This window comes from Numida meleagris, chromosome 4 (assembly GCF_002078875.1).
Source record: "Numida meleagris isolate 19003 breed g44 Domestic line chromosome 4, NumMel1.0, whole genome shotgun sequence".
NCBI lineage: Eukaryota > Metazoa > Chordata > Aves > Galliformes > Numididae > Numida > Numida meleagris.
In genome coordinates, this window is record NC_034412.1 from 67,174,015 (window position 1) to 67,197,576 (window position 23,562).

At 37.6% G+C, this 23,562-nt stretch overlaps 1 protein-coding gene across 8 annotated transcripts in view; it reads left to right on the plus strand.

Annotated features, from left to right (window-relative positions):
- Positions 1-23,562, plus strand: part of LOC110397297 (cytochrome P450 4V2-like) — a 92,749-nt gene that overhangs the window by 65,160 nt on the left and 4,027 nt on the right. For 5 of the 8 annotated variants that reach the window (XM_021393392.1, XM_021393385.1, XM_021393386.1 and 2 more), the window contains one exon: positions 613-5,923. The gene's annotated coding sequence lies outside the window, so the exon portion shown is untranslated. The remainder of the gene's footprint in view (positions 1-612; positions 5,924-23,562) is intronic. The other 3 variants (XM_021393387.1, XM_021393388.1, XM_021393389.1) reach the window with 3 other exon arrangements.

Below are 23,562 nucleotides of genomic sequence, written 5' to 3' on the forward strand. Positions count from 1 at the left end.
TGGATTCACTTGGAAACACTCACGGCCAAGCCGGATACCTTTCTTCTGTTCATAAAAACTCCAAAGAGACTAGATGTAATAAGTATATTTTCATTAAAGGAATTGGAAGCAACATCACTCCTGCAAATGAATAATTGTCTGGTTTAAAAAATACATATTTAAGTTTCCATACTGCAATCAAATTCTTCCTCCCTTCCATTTTATTCTGCATTTCTGCGGAATAAAAATCTGCCAGTAATTCCCCAGTCAACATCTTTAAACTTCCTCCCGTGAGAGCCTGCTGCAGGGATGGGTCGCCATGAGTCTCTCCTGGAGTGTTTGCCTTGAGATGGAAGGGGATTCTCTTTTGTTGTCCTACTTGCTCAGCCCCTCTTGTCCTTCTCTGCAGAATCTCCCCAGGGTCTCCAGCAGTCATTTTGCAGTTCTACAAACTTGGCAATTGACCTTTCTTTCTCACCCAGGGCAAGGACAACCAGAATTGCACAGGAGATAAAAAGCCATGTGCAGATCCGCATGCTCATGAGCTGTGTTACTCCTATGTTTCTGCTTGTACAGGACTCTTACGTATGTGAAAAAAAAACTTTGCTGTTGTTTTGGTCTGTTTATTTGCAGGACTACAATCCAAAACTGTGTGAGAACTGATCAGTGCTGTACTTCGCGTGAACATAAGGGCACACTGTAATACCCGGAAATTTAGAGAAATGTGATGAGTGGATGGTTTTCAGATCTCTGGAGCAGCCCTTTCACATCCAGAAACAGTCGCACTCCTCAGCTGCATTTCAGCCGTATGGGCTGGTGGCAAGCGCTGCTGAACTGGAAAGTCAGCATGCCACCAGTCTTTTCTTCCCCAGGGCAAAGGCCCAACACGCTAATGAAAATGAGACAGTCAGGCCTATACTTGACAGGGGAGAGTGCTAAACCAAACATCTTCCATTTCTGAAGGGACTAAGTGTATCTTTCCCAAGTGGCTCTGGAGGGAAAGCAATCCACGGGTATTCACGGGGGAAACTGCAGTCGTTAGGGCCTGTTTCAACAGTGACAACAGATCAAAGTAATAGCACTAACTGTTTCACTCAGCACATTTAGGGTGCCTTCTGGCAGTATTTGTTAGTGAAAAAAGTTGCCAAACACACAGGAGCGGTAGTGGGTATCAGCATCTTTGCACTATCCAGACACAACATTATCAGCTTCATGGTTTTTGTGCTTGTTTTCTTTTTGGTTGGTTGCTTCTATTTTTTGAATTAGGGCTAGAACAGAATTCCCTGGGCAATAACAGAGTTAACTCCTACATAATAACCTGCGTTACCTTTACCGTAGAATCTTTGAATCTGGACGCGGGAAAAGGCACAATGGAGTCTGATAATTACACTGATTAGCTCTGTTTCCTAGACTCTGATGCTCATCAGGGTATTACAAGCATATTTGACGTTGGATCAAATTAAATCTAGCGCTGGTGTGGTTCTTCATTTTCTCACACTTACACTTAGTTCTGCTTTGCTTGTCTGAAGGCTGTAGCTGTGTCTAAATGCCATAAAATAAAATTGCAGTGGAACACTTGTGGATTAACTCAAACAGGAAAATAAAACCACTGCTCTTCATTCTCCTATATTTTTTTTTTTTACTGTAGCTGGAAGTAGTTTTATAACCCAGACGGTATAACTAGCCTTGGAGCTTAGATATGTATAACGTGAGTCTTGGGTACAGCTGGGACAGAAATGTTGTTCTTCAGCGTGCCTGAGAAGATGCTATGTTTTGGTTTTAGGAGAACAACAATGATGACAACACACCAGCGTTTCCAGTTGCTGAGCAGTGCTATGCAGAGCCAAGAACATGCAGTTTTACCTACAGATGTGCCAGTGAGGGGTGGACCTGTGATGCTGGGAGCGAGGGAGTGAGCCAACAACTGCATGGGGCTAAACTACCTGTTAAGTTAAACCACAGCACTTCAGAGAAACAAAATCATCAGCCTCAATGATCAGAGCCAAGCAGCCCCAGAACGTGCAATAAGACCAGGTTCAAAAGAAGAGGAGGGATAAAGTACCAGCAGACGGAACCTCAGTCACAGCTGGTGGAGAACCAAGCAAGTATAACCATCGCTGAGCACTTCCCATTCATCCCATAAAAAATAAAGAAAGGTCTACAGCTTGGATAACAGCTCTGCAAAGTCCCAAGGGGAACAGAGCCCAGCATAAATGTTTCTGCAAGCAGAGCACTGAATTGGCCTGACAAAGTACAAATGAGCCTGCTTTACAGACACAGGACATGGGGAGAGAGTGAGGGAAGAGCTCTGCCACAGCTGTCAGCACGTTGCCCAAAACTAAGGTCTCCAAAATCCTCAGCTGAGCTTACAGGATTTCCCTCACACATGGAGAAAAGAAGTTAACGGTGAGAAGGCAATACTCCCCGTACGAAATTAGCAACACTCCCATTTCTCAGAGAGAGGTGGAGAGAGTCTGTTTAGTTTGTGTGGGAGGGAGTATGTTTCCTTGTTCTCCTTCACCGTTTGAAAAATCCTAAGAACAGAGTTCTGAGTTTTCTAAGTTTTGTTCACACAAACAATTGAATCATGAATTACCGTCGAACTCTATTTTTATACCATTTCTTGTCACTAGGTGGAGGTAGGTAACCACAATGAGGACGGATTACTTGTTTCTTTTACCTTAAACCCTGTAGTCGTTTGGACTGCAAGGAATGTATTTGATCCTTAGAAATACTTCTCACACCGGCTCGCTTGAGAACAGCATGACACCAGTATTTGCCAGTCCGTAGGTCTGTATCAAGCAAAACTTTTTCACTGCAGTCTGTTTTAGGATAGATATTTATATACATGATACACATACATATATATATAGTAATAGTTTCCATAATTGAATCTGAAGTACATTTTATTACCAGTAATTCACTTCTACATTTAGACAACCAAGAACACCATTTAGGTCATGTGTGTATATGCATGTGTTTGCAGAAAATTACTACGTGATGTAAGGAGAAAAGAGCGATTTAAAAATATTTATTTAATGCCTGCTGGACCTGGAAACAAGTACATGAAGTGTTATGTACCCCTTTCTTTTCATCCTTATAGTTGAAGTTATAATTTCTTGTTGCTTAGTTTTTAAAAGGATTGACTTCTACGGAGAGCGCAAACAGCCAGAGAAGGAACAACTCTATTCCTTCAAGCACTGAAGACGGCTACAAAGATGTCTTTTAGACTTGGACTTCTCTGTGCAGGCCTGTATGGCTGTGATAATACTTGCTGCTGAAGCTGGTCTTTTGCTGCCTATCAGACTGATGAGAGCTACAGGGTTGCATTCTGAGCTTCTTGGGAAATGCAGATTTCAATTTTCTGTTGTTGTTGATGAAACCCACTTATGGGCCTCTTTTCTTTAGCTGAATTGACTGGTTAGTAAACATCCTGTCCTTTCAGAAACAGTGGTGAATATATCCTGATAGACTAGACGTATGCATATTTTCACCATGTACTTGCTGTAAATGGAGATAAGCAGGACTGTGTACTGGCTGCAGGAGTATTCAGAGACAGGCATTAATCAACAGGGCTTGTAAATGCTGTACTGGAACACGGTGGTGTGCTATAATGATGGCTCACTCCCACATGTGCCCCCTTAAGAAGGTAGAGCTGGCTGGTGCTGCTACAGAGTGTTGCTGGCAAATGAGAGAGGGAAGGAAGCAACAGCATATGAACAGCACTACTGTGCTAGGTGAAACTGCACATCTGCCTTGCTATGTAGCTCATCTCCAGTCTGTGTGTGCGTGTGTGCAATGAACATTCTGGACAAGATTATAACAGTAGGACTAGTATACACAGATAATTCCTCTTGATCATGACAGCTTGTGGGTTTTGATGAAGATGTTGTACACACAAGTGTTTGTGATGGATTTCTACCATCCTTGTCAGTGTTTCATTTTTTATTTTTTTCCTTTCTTAGTTCTTTTAGCTTTCACAGCATCCTATGGCAATGAGGCCCATAATTCACTTATTGCTGTATGGAGAAACACTACATTATTGTAGTGTTTCTGATTACCCTCCAGATCTCATATTATAAGAAACTGTAATATGTTTTCCCTGTCCCCAGTCTTCATCCCATTTGTTATTTCTTATGTCTCAGTCATATTGTTCTTATTTCATGTGCATAGTTCAATGTGGGAAAGGTGGAGGGATGGAGAAAGTATCATCAGCAGAGTTCAGTCATACATTTTTGAAAAGTGATTTACTATACATCTGCTTGAGAGGTGTTCATTGCAAGTGCTTGTTCTCTGTGTTCTGAAGGACATTAAGTTGCTTACTAACTTCTCATGTGATAATTGTAGTTTGCACTCAGGCTGAACCAGTCTTTGTATAGATTAGTAATATAGTGCTGCCCAAATTTGTAACTCAAAATGATAAACTTGTTAAGGGAGATTGAGCCCTATTCCTCACAATGGCACATAGGGTACTGTTGCTGAGCAGAACCACGTGCACTATGCCCAGAGTCTTCCTGGAGAGAGGATTTGTCTGCTCTGCCTCCTATATGAGACTTAGGTCTGCCTTCTGCTCCCTTGTGACCAGGAAATCCAGAGAATTTATCTCAGAGGCTAGCACCATCTGCCTAGGATCACTTGAAGATCTCTGGAAGTTGTAATTTTTTTTCTCTTAGGGTTTGTCTTTGAAATTCTAAGTCATTTTGACTTCCTTGTTTGCTGGTGCAGGAGAATCAGTAGAGCTGCATGCAGTGTTGATTTTCTCTTTGTATGAGATGCATGTCTTTTTAGTTTAGTTTATTTTTTTAATTATGCTTCCATTCTGACATGCTTTAGCCCTGAGCTACATTTTTCGATTTTTATAAAGAGGAATGAGTAATCTTGGGTGTCCTGGTTCAGAGCTAGTTTCTTCAGTATCTTTTACACAAGGGTTTGTTACATACAATAGTCTACTTCTGTCTTTACTCCTCCAGCTTTTGTTTGACATTTCCATTTGACTCCTTCTTTTCCCTTTTTTTTATATCTTTGCCATCCCTTAGCATCCTGTAAATGGGGTAGGACATTTCCATCCACACAATAGAAGCACATGTACAGAGGGAGCATAGAACCATGGAATCACCTGGGTTGGAGAATACCATTAAGATCACCAAGTCCAGCCATCAACCTGACCTATCAAGTCCTATCTCTAAACCATGTCCCTTCAGTCCACATCCACATGTCTTTCTGTCTTCAGCCTGGTGCTGCAGAAACTCCTAATGTTTGATAGGAGCAACATTGACAGTAACGCACTGCTTTCATTCCAATAAGAAGACCATCACACATCTAGTGCAAAGTCTCAGAGGATTTGGCTGAGATGTTTTACTCATTGCAACGTGTGCACAAGGCTTCTTTCACAGTGCAATCCACGTGTCACAATGATGAAACAATGCATGTTTGTCTAGTTCTTGGCAACTGGAATCCAAGCAGGGGCAGCTAGAAATCTAAGATTTTTTTTCAGTTAAAAAAAGATTTCCTTGAAGAATTTGGATTGACTGAACCCTTCCAATGGGACTTAGTTATCTGGAAAAAATTTACCCCTACAAATTATCAACAACTGCAAAGCATATGAGTCTTTTGAAACATAAATGAACTCATTTCGATTTCTATGAGCTTCTGATTTAAGTTTTGAAAGAAAAAATGGCCCAAATACAACAGTAAAAGAAAGGATTCCATAATTATATCTGTTAGCTAGTCCCTCTCTGCAGAGCTATCTGAGGCCCAGACATTTGCAGTGTCCTGAAAAAAAATCCTGCAAAGCTAAGAGTAAAATATGTTAATACTCAGCAGTGATGTACACTCTCCACTTCTGTCTCCCAGATGGAATTCCTTTGGAGCTGCTAAATATGAAGACCCTGCTTATGGACATAAAAGAAGGAATAATCACTGTGACACTCAAGGCATTATTAAGGTGTGAGGAAAAAATATTGAACTTCACAATTCCATGAGCTAATTTATTTTCTTTTTTATATCACTCTATTTCTGTGACTGTTAAGAAAGCAAATAAATACTGCAACCTGTAAAAGTATGTCTAGTACATTTTGCATGTTTCAGGACTCTCTGCCAGAAAGTATTTTTGTTGCCACCTATGAATTCCAGACTTATCCAAGAATGGACTCCACAGAGGAAAGTCTTTGGAGGCTTTACTCTATGAGGCTTGAGATTTGACAATAGTCAGCTACTACATCATCACTGTTGTGAATAGCTCTGTGCAGAATTTCTAGCATGTCTGGCTTTTCTCAGTTGAAATAGCATGGGATTAAACAGACATGCTAGAAATTCCTCACAGGGCTACATGGTGCTTTGTTTTAACTGTACTTTCTAAGATATTTAAGAAACTGTTGACTGTGTCAAAACATAGTAGATATCAGGATGTATTCCCGGTACTCCTTTATTCTTACCCAAAAGGTCACTACTTGTTACAGAAGATTTGGTTTTGTTACCAAATATTAGGTCAAGAACTGAAAGATTAGCAAATAGTATAATGAAAAGTTTTCAAATATTTCTTTTATCTTTTGTTTTGTTTTAATGAATGTTGATTTTCTCTGTTTTGTTACAAATGAAGCATATATTTAAAAAATCAGACTGTGTCCCTCTTTCCTTCTTTCCTTCCTTCTTTCCTTCCTTCTTTCCTTCCTTCTTTCCTTCCTTCCATTTTCTCTGTTCTCCCTTCGTGTTCTCTTTTGTTGCAAGAAGCATGTCTAGTGCAAATTGATACCAGGGAAAAAGCTGAGGAGAGAGATAATAAAATCAAAAATGGGAAAAAAATAATAATATTGCTTTCAATCAAAGCAGCATTTAAAAAGATATTCCAGGGAAAAACTTCCGCTTGATTTTTTCTTAACATTAATTTTTTTTAAAGTAAACCATTAGTAATTACTTTTTTTCTGCCTTAGCAGGAAGTTATTGCTCTACTGGAGCATTACGCTCTTGACAGGATCCAGCACTTTCCATCAAACTTAGCTCAATCACAAACTTTTCTCTTGTTGCTTTACTTTTTATCTCAGTAGTTATTCTCAGTCATCCCTGATTAAAAATTTGCCTTCACATTAAGATTTCAGTTTCACGTGCGCATCTTAAAACATTGAAAGTTTCTTTGCCCTTTTAAGACTACTTTATTATTTTCATATATAGTGTGTACATTATAGTTTTATATGTTTTATATACTAGATTTAGACCGAGTATATTTTGTTACACATATTTTCCCATTTGCTGTTCCTTAAATGCTCATAAAAATTCACTTAGCTAAGGATTTTAAGACATTTTTGAGTGATAGACTTAGCATCAGTGCCTTCATTTTTATTTATTTAACTTGTTAGCTAGTTTTGCTAATTGTTTGATGTTTTTAACAAGAGACCATACTTTGCCCTTCTACTAGCAGCTGTCCTGTTGACCTTTTTTTTGTTTGGCTGTATTTCAGCTTTGCATTTGTATTTTCTGTAAAATTCCACTTGCTATTTATCTTCTGATATTTATATGAGGATATTTCTGCTCCTTTGAGGGCATAAGAGCTTCCTTGAGGGCCCAATTAACATTTTTTTCTTGAACTGTAGGTTAGCATATGAACATTGCCACATCAAGATTTTTGTATATCATTTCACTTTCCTTTCTTATTAATATAGCCCAAAAACTGAGTCCCGGTTGATTTCTAAAACACAAGTCTAATACTTCAAATTCAAAATGCAACTTTTTGGGAGGATAGAACACTCTGCATACCCAGCACAGTTACATCTCTGGTGTCTGTGTTGGAACTCAGATCTTGTGAATTCCAGTTCCTGAATCTTCTGCTGAATCAACTGGCGAAACAAGGCAGATCTTTTATTTTTCTGTCTCAGTTCCACCTTGTGTAAAATTTGGGCAGAATGATTATGTGAAATAGATGGAGAGGTTAGGTGCCATCTCTCTGTATAAGAGCTCTGTCCAACGCAGAGGAGAGAAAAGGCAGAAAAAAATGCCAGTAAAAAAAATGATGATTTTGCTCAACAATTTATGTTTTTTGTTTACCTACAGTTTAATTTACAATTACAAAAATCACATGGGGGTGTGCCAGTGGGAATAGGAAAAGAGAAGATTAAAATCAGGAAATCGTGCAGTTCTGAGATGTCTTTTTTATCAGCAAAAACTGAAAGACAGAACGTACATCTTGCTAAACCTTCAACGACGTTTTACAGATAGTCAAAGGAGGCCCAGACTTTGACGAGTATATAGACAAAACTAGAAAGACTATACAATACAATTTAAAATATTAAGGAGATATAAAGTAAGAGAGAATGCAATGGAGAATGCAAAGGATTTTAAAACAGCATTGGTTACGTCCAGTGAATCTGTGACCTACCCCAGATTGCCATCATTTTTTGTCCTTGGCAACCAGCTGCCAAATAATCCACTGCTTCCATTGAGAAATGTCAGATCTCATATTTTATCTGCTTACAGAGGAGAAACATCCACACTCGTCTGTAAATGTTATTTCTTCTTATTATTTATTTACAAATCTTTGAAGTACTCGTAGTAAAAAACACACACTTCTAGATGGGAAGGAAAATGGAATATTCGTACAGTACCTGCAATCGAAGTCTCAAGCACCTACCCATTAAAGCACAGACTTCATAAATAAATGTATAGTCCATATTATTAGTGCATGTTGAGTTGAGTGGGGAGTTCTTGAAAAAGTAATTACTATTCCATATCCTAAGGTGTCTTATCCAATTTACCAGCATTAATAATTCTGCTTATGAGTCATATTAAACTTACGACTTTGCAACAATTCACCCCATATTAAAAAGAAAAAGAGAGAATATTACTCTTGTGTTTGATAAAATACATGCCAGTTTTGGAACAATTCCCTCAACAGCATAATCAATACTATAATCAATAATAGCTAATTTCTTTCTTTGATCATAAAAAAGAAAAAAGTGATTAAAATCCCAAGTGAATAATATCACTCTCCTTTACCTCACTCTTAGTTTTTCAATGGCAAAATGAGTTCCACTTAATTTTAAGTTGTGGTTTTGAAAAGGATTATTTTCCTCATCTCTGTACATGCACACATGCCTGTCTGGGCACAGAGGTGATGGGAAGTGCATCCTTAGGCCCCAGGGATCAAGTCTCTCTCCAGAGTCTAGCTGTTGTCTGTGTTTAGAATTGAAAAATAGGCTCAGCAGAGGGAATTTCAGACAAACAGCCTGTCGTCTTCTGCATTTCTTGTGCATTGCAGAGATGGTCACTGAGATTTAACATCAAACATGCATTTCTGTAGCTTCTTCCTTATCACAAATGATTCACACAGTGACTTAATGGAATATAAATTAGATTTCGCTTTGAATAGATGGTTCAAATCTGTTCAAAACCAGCATTTTTTAACATCAGCTTCAGATGTGGCCTCTTGTATGCATGTTGATAACCTTTATAAGTTTGTAAGTACAATAACTGTGTCTAATCTGTTACAATATTTTAATACTTTTTCCATAACATGGAGATCTGTGAGTATGTATTTATGAAGCCATTTCTGGGACAGTTCTGTTAGTCAGCTGGGCAACAACTAAGGCTTCAGAAGATAAAACACTGTATTTTTTAAATGTTTATTGTTTACTTATCCCATTTTTAGCCAGAGATGGTGAAGGGTACTTTCTTATTCACTTTTTAGCATATTTCATTTTACTTGAAGTCCAAATATAAAAAGACCACCACTTCCCTCAAAATCTATAACAAAATGGAGAAAAGCATTTTATGATACAAATTCATATATTTAGGAATAAGCAACAATATTTTTTGCTGTAGCTTTGGCACTAAGATTTGGAAGTATAAGTAAAGGATTTGATTATGTTAGACAATACCAGGATGTTTGTAAGCCGTGAATATGACAAAGCTTTATAAAGGCAAATAGGAGCCTAACTGTATCAGATAAGGTAGTAGGAAGAAATTATGCTCAATTTTTCCTCTGGAGGTTTGTCAGTAATGGAGCTGCGGGGTCCCAAGATGCTAGCACAGTTTCCTTACCTACCAGTCAACGGTAACTGTAACACCCTACTGATGCTTTGCCCTCTTTCTTTGCTACCACATTTACTCAATACTATATTTGTCATGAATATAACTTATTTTTTCAAACATAATGTGCTTAGCATACTGGTGATCAGACTGCATACTGATGTGTCCAGAAAAATGAGTCTGAGACCTTACTCCCTTCTATATACATTTAACAATTTCTTATGCACAGTATTTTATTCAGCATGCTATGACAAAAAATCTGAAAATTTTTCATCATAAAGAATAATGAGTCTGCTCTATAAAAACAGACCAAAAGTCTTCATTTTTGCGCTACCTAAAAAAAAACTGTGAAAGTGTCAGTAACTATTGTAACTGTCCTGCTTAAAAAATGTGCAATATTTGTGTATTTTTAAAAACTCCATAGCTGACTATCAATAAGGGCAGAAAATTAAATACTAGAGGAATGTTTGACTACAAACTAATTCCACCGTAGAAAATCAATTTCGTGGTTAAGTAATGTTTGCTAGCATGACCAATAAAACTCATTAATGAAAAAAGATTGAAATTTCTTATCTTTGCAAAGCTGTGCTAAGATAAGAAATACCAACATTTATTGCAATTAAAATAAACTTTGTTATATTTTAAAATATTTTATTTCTAAAAAGTGAAAAATACTGAATATTTTCAGCATGTGTTTTTCGATAATTATTAACAGGTAAAGAATAAAAAATTAAATATACTTTATTTTATACCCTTAATCCAAATCTAGTGGAAGCTCTGGAGATGTGCCGAGAATGAAAAATTATTCTCCCAGTCTGGAGTCTGAATTAACTTTTTATTATTCTTCTTTCACTTTTAAAATTGCTTTATACTTCAATGTTTCACTGAATGAGCAACCAGGTTGCTTACAGATGTACTTGAACTGTGGATATTAGAACCCGAGTTCTGCCTTGGCCACATCTCAATCTGATGATGAAGGCCTATCTCACACCAATTATCTTTCATCCTGTGTTTTTTGTGGTGAGGAAAATTGTGTCAATGTGTACTCTGAGAAAGAGTACTCCAGCAAGTATTTCATCTTTAGCCATAGCGCAGGCTCCAAGCCAATGCCTGTGTAGCTTATGTTCAGCAATGGAATTTTGGATGTATTTTGTCTGCATCTATTTCTGCCCTGGGCTAGATGGGAACCTCTACAGGATCTGCAAAAGAGGTTTTAGAAAAACCTCTGCTTTAAAGCTGAGATGCTGGACACTCAAATTTGTGTTCAAATGATGGAAGGAATGTACCTCAAGGGCTGACCTGCTGGAGGTGGTACAGGCAGCTTTGCCAGTGGTTGGAATCTGAGAGCTGATGGTTATCAGAGATCTCTGACTTCAGCTTGATCTTTATACTTTTTACAGCTGAGATGAAATCGGTCAGATATCAGGTCATGTTAAAACATTGGGTTGTTGTCTGTGGCAGTTCAGGAGTGGACATCTCATTCATTCAACTCTCTCTACCTTGGGAGTGGGAACTTTCAGGAAATGGCTGGGGTCTGAATCTGAAGGCAACACCTACTATAGCTGTTCTGCATGAATAGGTCTTCAGCCTTTTGTCGACACTGACAGGCAAGTTTCCAGGGCAGCCTGAAGGTGATGACATGGAAGTTAATAAAGTCTTCCCATTCTGAATGTACAAATTCCAGCCTTAATTCTCTCACACCAAATAATCTTTCTCCTGCCTTCCCTTTTTCCTTTGACTCTCTCCTTCCCCTCATCAGACCTCATCTTAGTAGGTGATAAATTCCTGACATGGATCCGTAAATTTAAATACAAATATTTTGCACTAACGGCTAGTTTCTCCCTGGAAGTAATTTGAAGCTTAGCAACCATTGCTCTTTTCAGTCTTTTCATATGTATATCAGAGTTTCCAAAGATACTGAGCTCTTGTATCTCTGTCAGAGGTTGTAATACTTCCTGGGACTCTGCTCTTCAGACAAATTATTAACTGAACCAACCACGTGCTGCATTCCCCTGTGCACCGGAATCAGCATAGTTCCCGACCATTCTATGAATGTCAGAAGACCTTTCTGAACCTAATATAATCCACAGAACAGCTGGGTACAGTGTAACTTTTAATTTCTTTTCCCTGATGCATGGCAGTTAATAAGAATATGTGCCCTTGATTGAGCCATGTCTTTTGTATTTTAATACAAATTCATAGTCATCAGCATGTCCAGATAACAACTTGAAATATCAGTGACACTCTTAGCTTTTTGGTATGGACTCTTTTTTTTTTTCCTTCTATTTAAGTGCACCACAGTGGATGTTGTTCCTGTGTTTAAAAATATTGTGTATTTCCATAATACAGTTTATTACAAAGTAAGCCCCATCTCCCTTTTTTTATAGCTGCTTAAAGTTTTAATTTGCAACCTTAGAATTTTTATTATTTACATGTAATGCAATTACTGTTTTAACATGATTGGTGATCATTAGTTATTTTCGGTTATTGGTATTCCACATCATAACATCATGTAGTGTATATACCTGGTTCTCAGAAGAGAAGGACTACTACATTCCCCAGGGCACTTTGCTCCTCTGTTACTGTTTCCGGTCAGAGGGAAAGATAAAAACTCGCAGATCACAAGACCTTGTTCTCTTTCCGCCCATCTCCTGTCCTGGCAGCACCTCGCTCCTCAGCCGTCTTATCGTCGGTATTAGAATAAGGCCTACCTTGATTTTGGGACATTCTCTCTCTCTGTATTGGATTTATCAGCTTAAATTGTAATTATATTGTATTATAGTGTATTGTTTTGCATTCCGATATCTTATTTAGTAAAATAGTTTGTTTCTCCTCAGATTGTTGCCGCTGTTCTTTGCTCTCAGGCCCATCTCCCTACCCTTTTTTCCCTTTTCCCTTTCCCGGGGCGTGGGTCTGTGGGTCCCCCATCCCATTCGTCACAGAACCAGGCCGAACGCCCATAAACCGTTGACACTTATTTAGTAAATAGTAATTTATTTAAATATTTAGTAGTAATTTTAGTAATCTGATAAAATATTTAGTAATTAACATAATGCTAAGATTGTACACATAAACAATAAGATCAAGAAAATCAACACCTATTTGGCACATGAGCTGCTTTTAAATACTATTACATATATGCATTAAGATACAATCTTTTAGTATTCAGTGGAATAGTGTTAAGAAAACATAATATGAGTAATGCAGTCCAATAGCTTTTTGAACACTGCTCAGTTTGTTAAGAATTTTTTCTGATATGAATTCAGCAGGTCAAGAATAGTTTTCAGGTCACTGAACACAAAATGAAGAATGGGTCTCAGTTTTGTGCTGTACATAAAATTCTAGGTGCAGATTAGAAACAAGCTGAACTGTAATTTATTATCTAGCATCTTACGTTGTGTTTTGGACTTCTTCTGTTCTTGCACTGGGCTCATGTTTATATACAAGCTGTGCTACCCTTTCTAATTTCAAAATAATCTTTCCTTCTTTCACATTTTCTATGAAACTGGGTGTCTTGAGTTGAAAAGACAAAGAATTTATGCTTTGTATTTGGTTTCAGAAATGTCTTTATTTAGATGATCTGAATTTTCTTTTTTGTTTATATTCTAACAGTACAGATTTTTTTAGTGGAAAAGTTAATAGGGAAAAGATAAGGAATACAGATCTCTCAAATCTAATCACTGAATAAGAGAATTTACAAAAGTTTCCAGGCTTTTAGTCATATTCCATTTATACACAGATCATACCTATCCCCTCTTCAGTCCTGTTCTAGGGAAACTGCTTTAGCAGGGGGTTAGACTCAATGACCTCTGCAGGTCCTTTTCAACCTCTACAATTCTGTGATTCCGTGATCTTCCATTAATAGGAGATTGCACATGGATTTTATCTGTTTAGTCCTTTTAGTGATGTCTGTGCCATTTCATTAACAAAATATCTGATTTTATTGGAAAATATTTGATTCAGAGAAAGCTTTTGAGTACCTCAGTGGTCCATCTCTATGGCAGTTTTGAGTCTCTGAGTACAAAATTTCCATATGGCTCTGCTGGGGCTACGAAGGTGATTAATGAGCAGACCTATCTTGTGTTTATCCCATTTTATACCTCAAGTATTTCACACCTTTAAGTATGAAATTGCTTGTTCACATTTATAAAATTTTATAGAGGTTTTTGTTTTTTCTTACAATTGTCCTTGTCCTAAGGAATCTTTTACTTCTTTAGAGCCTCATTCTTTGTGATGCATCATGTGGTTTGGTGAAGAGGGTGAGCATGATGAACCTGAATGATACTGTCCAGGTGGCTTTTGAAGATCTCTGAGGAGGAGACTCCATAGGCTGCCCAGTGCTCTGTCACCTGCACAGCACAGAAGTGCTGCCTGGTGTTCAGAGGGAACCTCCTGTGCTCCAGTTTGTGCCCTCTTGTCCTGGTACTGGGCACCCTTCAGGTCGTTGAGATGTGACTGTGCTGTAATGAAGCACATGCTTCTCATCAAATCACATTTGATTTTAGACAAAATCTTGTTTTCTTTCTTGACTACAATTGGCTAGTGATATTCAGCCTGGCAAGTTCACAGTGTTTGGTTTATTGTTTCCTTTCAGGGAGATATCTTTCTACAGACTATATAGGACTACAGTCCCATCTTCCCACAGTTGTATTTATCTTTATGTGAGAATTGTGAAGTTAATGGATCAACCGTTTTATCAATCTTCTCTTACACAAAGTCAAGGTTGTGAAGATTTCTTATACAATAGAAACTTTATGTATCTTTTTTTAATTAATCCATTGAGAATATATTGGTATGATCTTGGAATATATTGAAGTAGTATTAGATGCCTTAATATTTACAATGTATTAATACTGAAAAAAAAAAAGGAGAAAAAAGAATGTAACTTCAATGCTGGCCTGAGAAAATAAGGACAAATGAATATCTAGAAAGTTTACCCAAACTACTGGGTAAGATAAAGTATACTTTCTAATTTTCAACAGGAGTGTAGGTAGAACATAAGTGGAACAGTTTTTCAAGCAACAGAAAATATCTGTCATGTAGATAGCAGGTAATTTTCATAAAAACGTCTTATAACATGACTTTAAAATGCTTACTTTTATTTGCTCTGAAAACTAAGACAATTACACTAGACTCTTTTTGAACATGCGTATTGAAATCCATGTTTACATAATTCCTGTTAAGTCTTTGAGCCCAATATTACCAGTGGTTAAGTGTACCTGATTATCAGAGCCTGTCTCCAGGACAGGTGTACAGTTCTAATGTTGGTTGGATGAATACAGTCTTCAGGCTATTTCTAAAAAAATATTTCAGTCCAAGTTTCACTGATGAATAGGGTACTCAATGAAACCTAAGAACACTTGCAAAATCTAGTAAGTAGGTTTCTTCTTGGAGGAATGGAGCCCAAAACATATTTTTAGATACCATTTCAACTGGACATAGAAGAGGAGCCACTTGGACAAAGCTAGTGAGGAAATGTGAGGACTGGGGAGGGGATATAAGAAATCATGTTTTTGGTGTCTGGCTCTTTGCAGCAAGGTCAGATAAAAATCCCAGAAGCCTCCTGATATGGGAGCCTAATTCACTTCTTTCAGAGACTGTACGCCAGAGCAGAAGACATGCTTTTCTTTGAAGGCACATCTCCTCCAGCTTTGTTCTTAGGACACTCCCTCTATGCATATGAGCTCAGGGCTGTGTTCTCCACCTGAATAATCTCAGTGTCTGTCTCTGCAGAACATCTCATACTGTTTGAAATCAAAGCAATTGGAATGACTTACTGCCTCCCCTGCTGGAGCAGACACACACCAGAAAGATTTCGTTGGGATGAGGAGAATAAGAGTAAGCCTATTTTAAAGCAGCAGAGAAGGCCAAAACTTCAGTGCTGCTTCACAGACTGTCATTGTCTTTTAAACAATGATACCTCATTGTAAGACTGGATAAAGCTCTGGATAAAACAGGCAGGGCTGACACTGACCTGATGTTAAGTGTCATAAGGTGGATTCAGGGAACTACTGGACTATCAGCCTGACCTTGGTGCCTGGAAAGGTTATGGAGCAGGTCATCTTAAGTGAGAGAACACAGTATGTGCGGGACAGCTGGGGGATTAAGCCCACACAGCATGGGTTCATGGAAGGCAGGTCCTGCTTGACCAACCTGATCTCCTTCTATGATCGAGTGATCCACCTGATGGATGAGGGAAAGGATGTTGACATAGACAGCAAAGCCTTTGACACTATCTCCCACAGTATTCTCCTAGAGAAGCTGTGGCTTGGACAGGTATCCACTCTTTGCTGGGTAAGGAGCTGGCTGGAGGGCCAGGCCTAGAGATTGGTGGTGAATGGAGTTAAATCTAGCTGGTGACCAATCACGAGTGGTGTTCCTCAGAGGTCGGTGCTGGGGCCTGCCCTCTTCAATATCTTTATTGATGACCTGGAGGAAGGGATTGAGTGCACCCACAGTAAGTTTGCAGATGACACCAAGTTGGGAGGAAGTGTCAATTTGCCTGGGGGTAGGAAGACCATAGAGGGATATGAGCAGGCTGGATCGCTGGGCTGAGGCCAGTGGGGTGAAGATCAACAAGACCAAGTGCCGGGTCCTGCACTTTGGCCACAACAGCTCCAGGCAATGCTACAGGCTTAGGGCAGAGTGGCTGGAAGATTGTGTGGAGGAAATGGACCTGGGGATGCTGGTTGACACTTGGCTGAACATGAGCCAGTAATGTGCTCTGGTGGCCAAGAAAGCCAATGGCATCCTTGCTTGTATCAGAAATAGTGTTGCCAGCAGGGGCATGGAAGAGATCATCCCTCTGTACTCAGCACTGGTGAGGCCGCACCTTGAGTACTGTGTTGTTTTTGGCCCATTACTGCAAGAAAGACACTGAGGTCCTGGAGCGTGTTCAGAGGAGGGCGACGAAGCTGGTGAGGGGTCTGGAGCACAGGCCTTATGAGGAGTGGCTGAGGGAGCTGGGATTGTTCAGTCTGGAAAAGAGGAAGCTCGGGGGTGACCTTATCGCTTTCTACAACTACCTGAAAGGAGGTTGTGGTGAGGTGGGGGTCAACCTCTTCTCCTATGTAACTAGCAACAGGATTAGAGGAAATGGCCTCAAGCTGAGCCAAGGGAGATTCAAACTAAACATTAGGAAAAAATGTCTCCTCTGAAAGAGTGATTAGGCACTGGAACGGTCTGCCTAGGAAGGTGTTTTAGTCGCTATCCCTGGAGGTGTTCAAGAAACATTTAGATGTTGTACTAAGGGACATGACTTAGTGGGGAATATATTGGTGATAGGTGGATGGTTGGACTGGATGATCTTGGAGGTCATTTCCAACCTTGGTGAGGCCACGATTCTATGATTCTATGATTCTATGTTCCCTTCATTTCCCCTGTTTCTCCAGGTACTACCTTGTGAACGAGACTGTCTAAATTTCCTCATTTTATGGCCATGTAATTGTGTCAGACTCCAACTGCATGGGTTGAGTTTTCTTTTTTCACACAGTCACTCAATTGTGCTAGAGTTTGGCATTTAGCTCCTCTTGTAGAAACAATTCAAAAGTTGGTTTTCAAATGACTCTATATGTTCTGCCTTGGCTTTACTAACTGGTAATTCTGAAGTCATTTCTTAGTTCCTGTGTAGTTTCCCCACCATTCTAAGTGCCTTTTGAACATCAGATATGGGCCAGCTTTAAAGAGTGACTGAACATGCCTCTGTCCAAAGACCACAGAGCTTAGTCCATGTGGTGGATTTTAGGTCTTCCAGATTAGGTGACACCTGGAAAGATTTGTTTTTCCTGCTTGAACAGGATCAATTCAGTATCATCATAGACAACAAGTTTGTTTCCTTGGATGACAGGATTATGCCTATATTTCACAAATATAAAATATGACACTCTTAAATAAAACCTCTTGTAGAAATCAAACTAAATTTCTTTCCATTGTTCCCCTTGTCTTAAACCAAACTATGTGAATATCACCACTATAGACAAAGATGTCATTCCTCCTTAGCAGTCTCTCTTACCTGCAGTTTAACGAACTAATCATGAAGAGAACAAGGGAGGAGACAAAGAAGAGAATATCTAGCAGGAGACTATCAGGAGACGCAGGGTCTTTTCAAAGAGCAGTGAAACCAAGTTTAGCCAACACTGCTGCAGATCCCGGGTGACTTATTCAGTTCATACTTTCCAGTGTGTAGGCTTGCTAAATGTACATACTTTGTAAAGGAGGAGCAAGGTTTGTCTTTTTCTTGCAAAGATCCTGCATTACAGCTTTTAGTCATATCTGTATTTCATGATGTGATAATATTTTGTGAAACTCAGAAACTCAGTTAAATTTTAATTTAATTTATTCAACTGTAGCATACACAACTTTTTTTTTTTTAGGAAATATGTAAAACTTTGCATGAATGTGTTCTTCTGTAGCTTTAGGTATATTCTTATTGCTCTACCAACATAGATGTCAATTGCAGCCCACAATAAAGAAATTTGAATTTTTCCACAGCTAAAAAAACCAAATCCATAATCTGTTTCAAGGAAATGTTGTATTAGCTGAAATCACCAGTGAAAATAATTTACTGCCAAAGCTGATTATTTTGCACACAAAAATTTGTTTACACAATCCCCCAAGTTTTCCTTAGTCATTGCTTTGGGAAAATGTGCCTACCATTAAATTAGTTTAAATGTGAATATCACAGCAAACACATTTTAAACTGTGCCTCAAAATGATGTAAGTGATTAACAGGGCAAACAATAGGACTAGACAATCTTCAAATGGAAAAATAGCATCAGTACTGTAAATAAAGTGCCCTAGACTTTGCGTTTCAATCTTCTGCTCCAAGTCGTTTTCATGCTATGGATTTGATATAGTGACATTCTGTACCTGACATCAGTCATTATGACATCAGGTAGTCATTACCTTTGTATTAGATTGTTGTTCAGTCGTCAAAGCACTTCATAAAGCATTTATATGTGTCTTTATATTTTCCAAATGTCTTCATGTCAGACCTTTTTAAATTATGTAAGCACTGTTTGAAGTTACTCCTAGCCTCTGGGACCTGAGTCAACAGCATGCATCTAGTTAAGGGGGACAAAAAAAACCTTAAACAAGAAAAACAAAATCCACAAATCCTTTGTTACCACAACACAGAAAGAAATGGAAACTTACTTCTCCCTATAGAATAATATAGCATAAATGTACGTGGTTTTTTTCACTTAGTCTTACTCGCTATTACTGTTCAAACAAAAATAATGGCTAAACTCTACACCTCTTTTTAAATGTGCCATGTGGGATTTTGTGAAAAGAGTTTTGAATATTGAAAGTTTAAGACATATTGGCCACCCTTAAAATATCTCACTGGATAACTACTCAGTGTTCTGATCTTGTAGCATTTATTATGTATTGGTTCTGACTTCAAATACTGATAAGTTGAATTTCACAAGCAAGTTTTCATGAATTCTAATGCTACCTGAAGAGATGGAGTAATTTAAAACACAAAAAGCTGTTTTAAAACCTTAATCTAATGGGCAGCAGACAGCAGCTGGATTGAGATGAATTTTAGTCAAGAATGTTAGGTTTAGGTAAAGCAGAACTTTTCAGTAGTAGGTTTTCCTTGGTGAATCAACTCCTGTTATCTCCCTTGTACTTCATTCTCTTACTGCTTTTGTAGTTTTAATAAAAATGATTTTTTTTATTTCTTTTTTTTTCTCCCTGAGCTAATGCAGTTAACCTGCATTCTCCCAAAGTGATGCAAGTGTCCCTTAATTTGTGACATTTGTACCAGTTAGCAGTCTCACACTGTGTTAACTTCAGTTTTGTTTAGCTTAGTTTTCCTCTTTGTAAAGTAAATACAGGTGCCTTTTCTGTTTAACCAGTAACAAAAATTAATGTCATGGGAAAATATAACCAACTGAAATGTTCTTAATCTTTCATATTGGGTGATAACAAACAAACAAACAAACAAACAAACAAACAAACAAAACCAACCCCCCTTCCCACTTCACACACGTTACTCTCAAGTCACCATTTGGCAGTTCTGTGCTTTGCAGGTCTACAAACAAGCTGGCACTTTAAGTTCTAAAAAAAGTCATATTTTCAATAGGATTTTATAGGAATTTAGGGGTAAACATGTTCAGCAGCTGTATTTTTTTAGTGACAAATGATATTTTAATTTCATTCCATTACCATGAGATATTTCTAGGACCAATAGGTAATAAAAATATGAGGTGTCTGCAGCTATTGAGGCAATCTAGTTATTTCTATGTTGTGATGTAAATTCAATTTTCTTTTATTAGGCTTCTGCTGTATGATAATAATTGGAAGTAAATTCATAGGAAAAACATAATTATTTTTTGAATCAAGGACTAATGTAATTAATATCTTTCTGTACAATATATGTCAGTGCATTTTCTACTTAAATAGTTTGAGATTTAACTGAAGCACAAAGCAATATGCACTGAGATTTGCATAGAAAATCATAACTTTTTGGAAAAGTTGTGTCTTAGAAGAATCATAAAAGAAAAGCATTAAAGTTTGTTGCTTCTAAATAGCAATCTTTTTGCTGATTCAGAGTCATCTCAACCTCAAATTGGTACTTATTTAAGAGCTCAAGATTGATTTAAAACTATCAAAGAGACATTTCATTATCCCCAATGAATTGATTTTGTTCAAAGTTTTAACTAAATGAAGTGGATTCATTACTCTATTCACTCTTATTCTAGGTTTTGATTGCTAATGTAGGATCTGCTGTCTTTATTTAGATCAAAGCAGAGAGTGAAGACAGGAAGCTTATATATAAAGAAAGAAATTAAAAATTCATGACCAAAATTTCTCAACATGCTTTAAATAAATCAAGGATGTTTAATATTTCCTCTGAAACCCCCCTGCCCCAATATCTGGATACAAAAAATGTAGTGTTAGATTAACTGACAAATTACACAGCTATTACATCAAATTTTTAATTAATTATTCCATGATATGTTGGAGTGGAAAGCACTGAATTACTCTGATTCCTCTGAAAATGTAAAACAACCAAATAAAGTGAGGGCTTTTCCAGGCATTTTAGTGTAGCTTCTAGTATTTGGGGCTTTCAGTGATCACTAATTAGATGAGCACATACTTTTTTAAAGGAGCAGAGTATTTCTAGAAGGATGGATTCTGAAAGACCCACCCTAAGGTCTGTCAATAACAGGGTCTTAGAACATGACTTTTTGAACCTTGCACTTAACCAATACCAATATCTTTAATATCACCTTCATCTTTCCTTTAAGAAAAAGCTGATCTATAGGTAAATTAATTAAGCTGATATTATACATTCTGCTGACTGAAAGTGGAATTGAATGGGATTAATCTAAATATAGGAATAACTGCATGAATTCCTGACTTAACCTCATGGTTGATATGCTGAATTGCATCTTAAGAATAAAATTTTTCAAAACCATAGCTATTATCTAACAAGAAAAGTCTGAGGTATTTCAATATTTTTCAGCTAAATTTTAGGCAAAGTTAGAAGCTTGTGTTCTGCAGAAACATTCTGTGTGAGACCACTTTCCCTAATAAAAAAAGTCTGAATTTTTCACCGACAACTGCTTTCTCTACACCTGCTCTAAGTTCTATGCATTTCTGGAACTTCCTGTGGTGTTTGTACGTATTTTAGCCTGAGAGTCTATATCAGAGTCTTTTTATTTAGATCTATGAGGGAAAAACATGACCAAAATGAGCTTTTGTTCATGTCATTTTATTTTATTTTTGGTCTTGCAACAGAGTCTCCCAGTATCATTATCTTGAATTAATGGATATAGTTGGTGCTTAAGACTGACGTCACTGCTCTGCTGGAAGTGATGTCCTTGAGACACGATTACAGTTATACCCTATTCTGTTGCATCAAACCCATATTAATAGCACATCCTTTACTTTTCATCTAGCTTTGTAAAGTATAACCCATCATTCCAGGAGAACTTGTACAGTACACAATGATATAAGTATATAGACTTGTAATGTTTAGAACTGACATAGTAAGCAAAATAATGGAATACTCAATGCTGAGAAGGAAAAATTTCTGACATTTTGAAAAATACTATTTTTTTTTGTCCTCTTTTTTTCCCCTGAAGATTGTGGTAGAATTAAATGAAATTAAAGTCAATATATTGGGCAGATGACTGAAGAATGAATGGTTCTTGTTAAACAATGCTGCAAAGCAATTCCCTAAAACCAAAATAAATCTCACCAGAAGAATTAGCCAGAAGAGTTAAAGGTTAACATAAATGTAGTAAAAAGAAATAAAATAATTGTCCTGTTATAGCAAATAGGGGTCTGTTTTATTTTATCTGAATTCTTTGATTTTGATCTGAGACGCAGCCAACTGTGAAAGTGTGATTTATTTAAATTTACAAACTTCAGGATCACACAAGATTTGGTTATGTTTTCTGCTGCCTGTGTCATGTTATTTTGCTCTCTCTGATTTGGGAACAAGAACATACCGCAGAAACTGTGAGACTCATTTGACTCATGATGTTGATGCCCATACAAAAACTGTAATAGGAAGATAAGTTACCTAATAGTAATTCCCAAACAGACGTAGACTTGTAAATTAAGTATTTGTTATCCAGAATACACGTAAAATAGAAATATAGAAGTAAATTACACTATTTTTTGTTACAAACTTTTATTATTTATTTCTTATTCCCTTAAGCCTATCCTGAAGGCATAGACATAGAAAGCCAAGTCTGATGCTTGATTTAATCAAGACAATCTCACAATAGTTCGGTTACTGCATGTGATGGAAATAACTGTTCTAAAATACCTCCACTTTTTGTTGATTATTTTCTTAGTGTAGCCGTCAAGAAGAATACTTAGGTGCTTGTATTTTAGGTGATATTATTTGCATCTCCTACTTATTTTCATCCTCCAAACATCTGAAAATCAGTACACCAGCTGTGTAGTATGGTACATTTTATGCCTTGGACAATAGAAACAGCAATGATTCTGAAAGCTTCAGTAAAAGAAAGGGAATGATAATGCACTGCAAAATGCAGAATTAATTGAGTTGGGTGGGAGGGAGTGGGGTAAAAGTTCTTAGCTGAATCCAGAAGCAATGTTTTCTTGAGGGAATTGAAATTCTGTTTAACATCCTCTGAAGTTCTTTCTGTGATTTTGTTTCTGACAGTCAAATCCATGAGTTCATCGGGCAGATGAATGGATTCTGCATTAGAATGGTTCCTCTATGTTCCTGGGAGCAGGCTGACTGTAGACCTGTAGAGTTACTTCATCCAAGACTGAGGCATCTGCTTCAGTCCTTCAGATCTGCAATACAATAGCTTCCAAAATTTCAAGGGCAAATTCTGAGGTATTTTATAGACTTTTATAAAAAGTCAATTTCGGCTGAGTCTACAGAGGCAAAGGAGAATGATGACACGTGAAAAGTTGAGATCATGTCAGAGCATAAACATCTTACATATCTAAACTGGGTGCAAGCACTGCTCAGCAATTGCTAAAACACTGATGTTATCAGCAGTGTTTTAGTCACAAATCCAAAACATAGCACCATATAGGCTGCCATGAAGGAAAGAAATTCCATGTCAG